General features: G+C 42.9%; 1 pseudogene; it reads left to right on the top strand.

The window, feature by feature from the left end:
* Window positions 1-3,840: 3,840 nt before the first annotated feature.
* LOC102239716 lies at window positions 3,841-4,008 on the top strand (annotated as a pseudogene).
* Window positions 4,009-7,702: the final 3,694 nt, after the last annotated feature.

The raw sequence follows: 7,702 nt of genomic DNA, 5'->3' as shown, positions 1-7,702 counted from the left end.
TTCGTGGCCCATGCGCAGAAGTCGGTATTTTGTGGAAGAGCCGGTATTTTGTGGAGGAGCCACACTCAAGGGGCCAAAGAACCGCATGTGGCTCGGGAGCCACAGTTTGCCGACCACTGGTATAGATAATGGGACTCCAGGGAAAGTGGGTATATAAAAATGGGCCAATTGTAAATTGTAGAGTGCTCTTCCCTACCTAATCACCCTATCGAGGACACTTTTATATTCTATTAAAGGTCATAAAAGAAGACCTGAATAAATGGAGGGACATAATCAATTCATGGGTGGACTAACCTAATGTCTTTAAAATGTCAATTGTCTCCAAATTAATATGTAAAGGATTTCAACCAAAATCCCAAGGGGGATTTTGGCTGGGGTATGGGGGGAGGGGGACTCATAAACTGATTCTAAGATTTATATGAGAAATCAAGGTCCTTACAAATGTAAGGCATTTTTGAAAAAAAATGGAGCCAAGGCGAGAACTTGCTCTACCAAATATTAAGACATATTATAAAATCACAGTAATAAAACCATGCAGAGGCAGAAAACCAGGCAGACACACGGGCTAGAATGCAGAGCGCAGACATAAGCCAGCTACAAATGGGAACTTGGTCCATGAGCAGGTGACATTGCAAACCAGTGGGGAGAGCATGGACCATTTAGCAGACAGAGTTAGAGACACTGGTTCACTACATGGAAAAATTAATAAATATGGATCTTGCAGTTGGTTGAATAATGGTCCCCAAAATATATGTCCACCTAGAACCTCTGAATGTGGCCTCAAAATAATGCTACGTCAAAGAGGCATATCTTGGGGTGACATATTCTGGTTTCCTTCAATGATGTTTCTGCAAAGGGAAATAGTGCACAGCCCCTTAACCAGTAGGCAGCTCTGTATCCAGAAACATGAAAAGACGTTCAAGACACATGGCTCAATAAAGACAGCAAATATGGAACAACACAAATGCTATAATCCTATTTATTTAAAGACTAGAGGCCTGGTGCATGAAATTTGTGCGGGGGCGGGGGGGTCCCCTCAGCCCAGCCTGCACCCTGCCCTGCCCCCTGCCAGCCTAATCACCCCTAACCGCCTCTGACTGCCAGCCTGATTGCCCCAACTGCCTCCCCTGCCAGCCTGGTTGCCCCTATCTGCACCCCCTGCTGGTCTGGTTGCCCCTCACTGCCCCCCCTTCTGGCCTGGTTGCCCCTAAATGCCCCCCCCCAGTCAGCATGGTTGCCCCTAACTGCCTCCCCTGTCAGCCTGATCACCCCCAACTGCCCCCCCTGCTGGCCTGGTCGCCCCACGCAGCCTGCTGTTCGGTCTTCGGGTGAGGGCATCCCGACCAATTTGCATATTCCTCTATTATTAGTATAAATTACAGCCTGGCTGGCATGGCTCAGTAGTTGAGCATCAACCTATGAACCAGGAGGTCACGGTTTGATTCTCGGTCAGGGCACATGCCTGGGTTTCCGGCTCAATCCCAGTAGGGGGTGTGCAGGAGGCAACCAATCAATGATTCTCTCTCATCATTGATATTTCTCTCTCTCCCTCTCCCTTCCTCTCTGAAATCAACAAACATAAAAATAAATTTTAAAAAGAGAAAAGGGGTGGGTGAGTAAGGGCACTGGTCAAGTAGTCCATACCTGTTGTTAACAACTCCCCCTACCAGTGGGGCGTTTCATCTGCACTGATATTACTACTTCCAACGGATCGCATGAAATTAGTTTTTGTGAATTGTGTGAGGCAGAACACAGCCTCATTTCTTTCCCCATATGGAGAGTCAATTTTCCCAGCACTACCAACTTACAAAGTGGCCCACCCATCCATTCTCAGTGCCACTTGTGCTTTTATCACATGTCCATATGTTCGATATTCTATTTCCGGCTCGAGATTCTATTCCATTGTTCTTTTTGTCTGTTATCTTTACTCTATAGCAGTGGTTCTCAACCTTCCTAATGCCGCGACCCTTTAATACAGTTCCTCATGTTGTGGTGACCCCCAATTTCATTATTACAAATTGAACATAATTAAAGCATAGTGATTAATCACAAAAACAATATGTAACTATATATGTGTTTTCTAATGGCCTTAGGTGACCCCTGTGAAAGGGTCGTTCCACCCCCAAAGGGGTCGCGACCCACAGGTTGAGAACCGATGCTCTATAGCTTAACCTTTACATCTGCTGTATCTATCAGATATAACTTACACTTCTTTCTCAAAACTGTATTAGCAATTCTTGGCCCTTTGTTTTTCCATAAGAATTTTAGAACCAGTGTGTCAAGTTCCACTAAAAACTTTGTTGATGTTTGGGTTGGAATTGTTTTGACTCTACAGACCAATATTGAGTCCTCACAACTGGTTATCTAGGAATCTCTCTCTCTTTTTAGGTCTTTATTGCCCTTAAGTTTTAGAACTTTCTTCCTAAAGATCTTGTCCACCAACTCCCCCCCTCCCTTTTTTCAATCCTCACCCAAGGATATTTTTTTTCCATTGATTTCCAGAGAGAGTGGAAGGAAGGGAAGAGGGGAAGAGAGAGAAACATTGATGTGAGAGGGACACATCGATTCGTTGCCTCCTGAATGCGCCCCTACCAGGGCTGGGGAACCTGCAACCAAGGTACCTACCTTTGACCAGGAATTGAATCTGAGACCATGCAGTCCTCGGGCTGACACTCTAACCACTGAGCAACCGGCTAGGGTGAAATATTATCTTTTTTTTAGTAATATACATTTATTTTAGAGAGAGAGGAAGGGAGAGCGATAAAGAGATAGAAACATCGACGAGAGAGAGAAACATCAATGCTTCCTCCTGTATACCCCATACTGGAAATTGAGCCTGCAACCCAAGCATGTGCCCTGGCCAGGAATCGAACAGTGACCTCTTGGTTCAGGGGTTGACACTCAACCACTAAGCCACAGTGGCCAACAGGCATATTATCATCTTTTTATATGTTGCAGGATTAAGCTTGCTAATATTTTCTCAGCACTGTTTGCAACGACATTCATGAGTGAGATTGGCCTGAACTTTTCCTTTCTTGAGCTAACTTTGTCTGATTTTGATGTGAAAGTATTCTGACGTCATAAAATAAGTATTCCCACTTTTTTACTCTAAAATAATTTGTGTAAAAATGGAATTATCTCCTTTTAGGGTGACTGGTGAAATCCTATATAATAAAAGGGTAATATGCAAATTGACCCTAATGGTGGATCGACCAGGAACTACCGGTCGCTATGATGCATACTGACCACCAGGGGGCAGACGCTCAATGCAGGAGCTGCCCCGTGGTGGTCAGTGTGCTCCTACAGGGGGATCTCCCCTCACCCACAGCGGTGGTGGCAGAAGCCTCTCCAGCCTCCTCCGCCGTGCTAAGGATGTCCAACTGCAGCTTAGGCTCAGGGGGAGCGGGCCTAAGCCAGCAGGTGGACATCCCCTGAGAGCTCCCAGACTGCGAGAGGGTGCAGGCCAGGCTGAGAGACCGCCCCCCGCCCCAAGTGCACGAATTTTCTGCTGGCATGGGCCTTGTATTTTATTTGTGGCGAGATTTTTAACCATTGTTTCAGCTTCTTAAATGATTATAGGACTATAGATTCGTTTTGGTAAGTTATATTTTCCTATAAATACATAGGAAATTATTCATTTTTGTCTATTTTCAAATTTATTGGCAGAAAGTTGTTCACAACATTCTCTTGCTATCATATTATTATTTTAAATCTCTGCTGCAGTAGGTATGGAGTCTTTTTTATCCTTAATATTGTTTATTCAAGCTTTCTTTTTTATATATCAATCTTACAAGAAATTTGTCCACTCGGCGGCAGTCAGAGCAGATCGGACTCCTCTCGTTCACGCACCTCGCTCGGCTTCCTCTGCAACCATGTCTGACAAACCCAATACGGCTGAGGTTGAGAAATTCGCTAAGTCGAAACTGAAGAAGACAGAAACGCAAGAGAAAAATCCACTGCCTTCCAGAGAAACGATTGAACAGGAGAAGCAAGCAGGCGAATCGTAATGAGGCATGCGCCGCCCATTTGCACTGTACATTCCCCAAGCATTGCCTTCGTGTTTTACTTCCTGTAGCTGTTAACCTTTGCAAGATGCAAAGAGGTTGGATCAGTTTAAGTGCCTGTGCTGCCCCTTTTCACATCAGAACTACTGACAACAAAGGCCGCACCTGCCGCTCCATCTGCCTGGCTGGCTGGCGGAGACGGGGGAGAACTTGCATGTTGGTGAAGGAACGAGCTGGGTGAAACGAGGGTGAAATCTAGAGTAAAAACCAAGCTGGGCCCTAACCAGTTTGGCTCAGCGGATAGAGCGTTGGCCTGCGGACTCAAGGGTCCCAGGTTCGATTCCGGTCAAGGGCATGTACCTTGGTTGCGGGCACATCCCCAGTAGCGGGTGTGAAGATGATTCCAAATTTCCTAGTTTGAACACTTAGAGGAATAGTGTTCCTTCACTGATAACAAAGTTGGAGAATGCAGGAGATTTTTCACAACATAAATAGTGATGTCAAGCAAATTGAAATTCTTATCTTAAAAAAAAGTTTTTATATGCTTTAAAAATATATTTTAAAATACTATTACATTTCTTTTTTTATTTTTTTTTATTTTTTAAATCTTTATTGTTCAGATTACATTTGTTCCTCTTTTTTTTTTCCCCCATAACTCCCCTCCTCCCAGTTCCCACCCCACCCTCTGTCCTCATCCATAGGTGCACGATTTTTGTCCAGTTTCTTCCCGCATCTCCCATTCCCCTTTCCCCGCCAAGAATAGTCAGTCCATTCCCTTTCTATGTCCCTGATTCATTATAATCACCAGTTCATTCTGTACATCAGATTATTTATTCACTTGATTCTTAGATTCACTTGTTGATAGATGCATGTTTGTTGTTCACAATTTGTATCTTTACCTTTTTCTTCTTCCTCTTCTTAAAGGATACCTTTCAGCATTTCGTATAATACTGGTTTAGTGGTGATGAACTCCTTTAGCTTTTCCTTATCTGTGAAGCTCTTTATCTGACCTTCAATTCTGAATGATAGCTTTGCTGGATAAAGTAATCTTGGTTGTAGGTTCTTGGTATTCATCACTTTGAATATTTCTTGCCATTCCCTTCTGGCCTGCAAAGTTTCTGTTGAGAAATCAGCTGACAGTCGTATGGGTATTCCCTTGTAGGTAATTGCGACTCTTTCTCTTGCTGCTTTTAAGATTCTCTCTTTGTCTTTTGCTCTTGGCATTTTAATTATGATGTGTCTTGGTGTGGTCCTCTTTGGATTCCTTTTGTTTGGGGTTCTCTGCGCTTCTTGGACCTGTAAGTCCATTTCTTTCACCAGGTGGGGGAAGTTTTCTGCCATTATTTCTTCAAATAGGTTTTCAATATCTTGCTGTCTCTCATCTTCTGGCACCCCTATTATTCTGATGTTGGTACGCTTGAAGCTGTCCCAGAGGCTCCTTACACTATCTTCGTATTTTCGGATTCTTTTTTCATTTTGCTTTTCCGGTTGGGTGTTTTTTGCTTCTTCGCATTTCAAATCTTTGGCTTGATTCTTGGGCTCCTCTGGTCTGCTATTGGGTGTAATATTCTTTATTTCCGACCGTGTATGCTTAATTTCTAGTTGTTTCTTTATCATAGCATCGAGGGTCTCATTAGTTTTCGTGAGGCTCTCCAGAAGTTTATTGCAAGCCCTCAAAATTGCGTTTTTTAGCTCTATATCGTCCATTTCTGTCATGTTTTTTTGTCTCCGCATTTTTTATGCTTTCTTGGTGCACCCCCTAGTGGTCTTTGTGCGCAGTCTTGTTCTAGTTGAGCCTTGATTGTTGTAGTTAATACTAGAGGGATTTGACCACCAGGCCGACTGGCTGTGTGAATCAGCTGTGTCTGCCTCGGACGATTTTAATTATTGGAATGCACAATTTTTAATATGCAAATTAAAAGTTTTAAAACCTAAAAATAAAAAGAAATTTGTCAAGTTTTTGGTCTTTTCAGAGTACTGACTTTTGGCTTTATTACCTTTATTATAATATTTTCTATTCATTAATTTATGTTTTTATTTTTATAAATATTTTTTGTTTCTAATTTTGGGTGGTTCACTCTGTGGATCTTTATCTGATTTCTTAATTTGGTTGCTTTACTCATTAATTTTCAGCCTTTTTTCTAGTGTAAGCATTTAAGATTTAAGAAATTCCTTCTGCATACTACTTTCACTGTATCCCCCAAATTATAATTTTAAATTTTTTTTAGTTTTAAGTATTTTCTAAATATATTTTTATTGATTTCAGAGAGAAAGGGAGAGGGAGAGAGAGAGAAACATCAATGATGAGAGAGAATCATTGATCAGCTGCCTCTTGCATGTCTCATACTGGAGATCAAGCCCACAACCCGGGCAAGCATCCTGACCAGGAATCAAACCAGTGACCTCCTGGTTCACAGGTCAATGCTTAACCCCTGAGCTACGTTGGCCGGGCTGATCTTTCCATTTCAGAGAGAGGTATGTACATTCATTATGCTGCAGAATAACTTAAGGTTCTCTTAATTTTTAATTGAACATATTTTGCATCTATTTTATTTGCTATAGTGAAAATGAATAGATAACAGCAACTAAAATTGCAGTCAGGAAGGCCTGTAGGGGGAGCTCCCATGCCCTGCAGCTCATTCTCAATTACCCTAAACAGGAAGAGACATACTTGGCATCTCCAAATGGGAGGTGCATTTACTTCCCTACCCTGCAGCAAGAGGCCAGGTTTTCCTCTTGACCTGCAACAAGCCCAGACAATAGAAAATGCCACAGCTAAAAAAAAAAAAAAAGAGAGAGACGCTATTTCACCCTGACCTCCTACTTTCCTCCAACGAACTTTCATTTTTCCTTTGCTAGTGACTCCCTTGGCCCATCCTACATTCTATTTTAGATGATTCCTCAGGGAATCTCTACTTGCTAGATAAGATCTGCCTGATTTTACGAATCATTTAATAAAGCCAATTAGATCTTCAAATTCCCTCAGCTGAATTTTGTTTTTTAGGGAGAGAGGAAGGGAGAGAGAAACATTGCTCGGTTGCCTCCCACCCTCACCGGGGATTGAACCGTCAACCTGGGTATGTGCCCCGACCAGGAATCTAATCTGCAGCCATTTGATATATGGACAACGCGCCAACCCACTGAGCCACACCAGCCAGGGCGGTTCTTTCTCATTTCTGCCGGATTGTTTTTGACAGTCCCTGGTTCCTTTCTCATCCTTTCGATTCCTTCATTAGCTCTTCATACGTCAAATATTCCCGTTTTATATCAGGATCATGACATCTGAATCCTTTGCTGGCCTGATTCTGCTACTTATTATTTCTGCTGATTTTATCTTGTTTATTCATGTGTTTTGTGATTTATTTTTTAACTTTGAGCTCTTACTTGGGGAAATTTTATCTGCTAGAATTTTCCTCGGCTTGTATTGAGACGATTTGCATTTTCCTGGGCCCTGAGGGGGCCACCAACCCAGCACCATTTGAAGCGAAATTCTCAATTTGGGATTCTTCGGAGTCGGCAGAAAGGGTGAATTTGGGCAGGAGGGCTGGCTGGGTAAAGTCAGGGTCCCCCCCATCCTGTGTGAAGCCCACTGTTGCAATGTACCCCGCGAATCACAGAAGGACGCCTCAAGAAGTCGAATTAAAGAGTCACATTTATTGCAATCCGGGACTATGAGGGGCCATTCCCAAATCTCATAG

The sequence above is a fragment of the Myotis brandtii genome, unplaced genomic scaffold (assembly GCF_000412655.1).
Source record: "Myotis brandtii unplaced genomic scaffold, ASM41265v1 scaffold339, whole genome shotgun sequence".
NCBI lineage: Eukaryota > Metazoa > Chordata > Mammalia > Chiroptera > Vespertilionidae > Myotis > Myotis brandtii.
The sequence above is the reverse complement of the archived record's forward strand: the minus strand, read 5'-3'. Positions and strand labels throughout refer to the sequence as shown.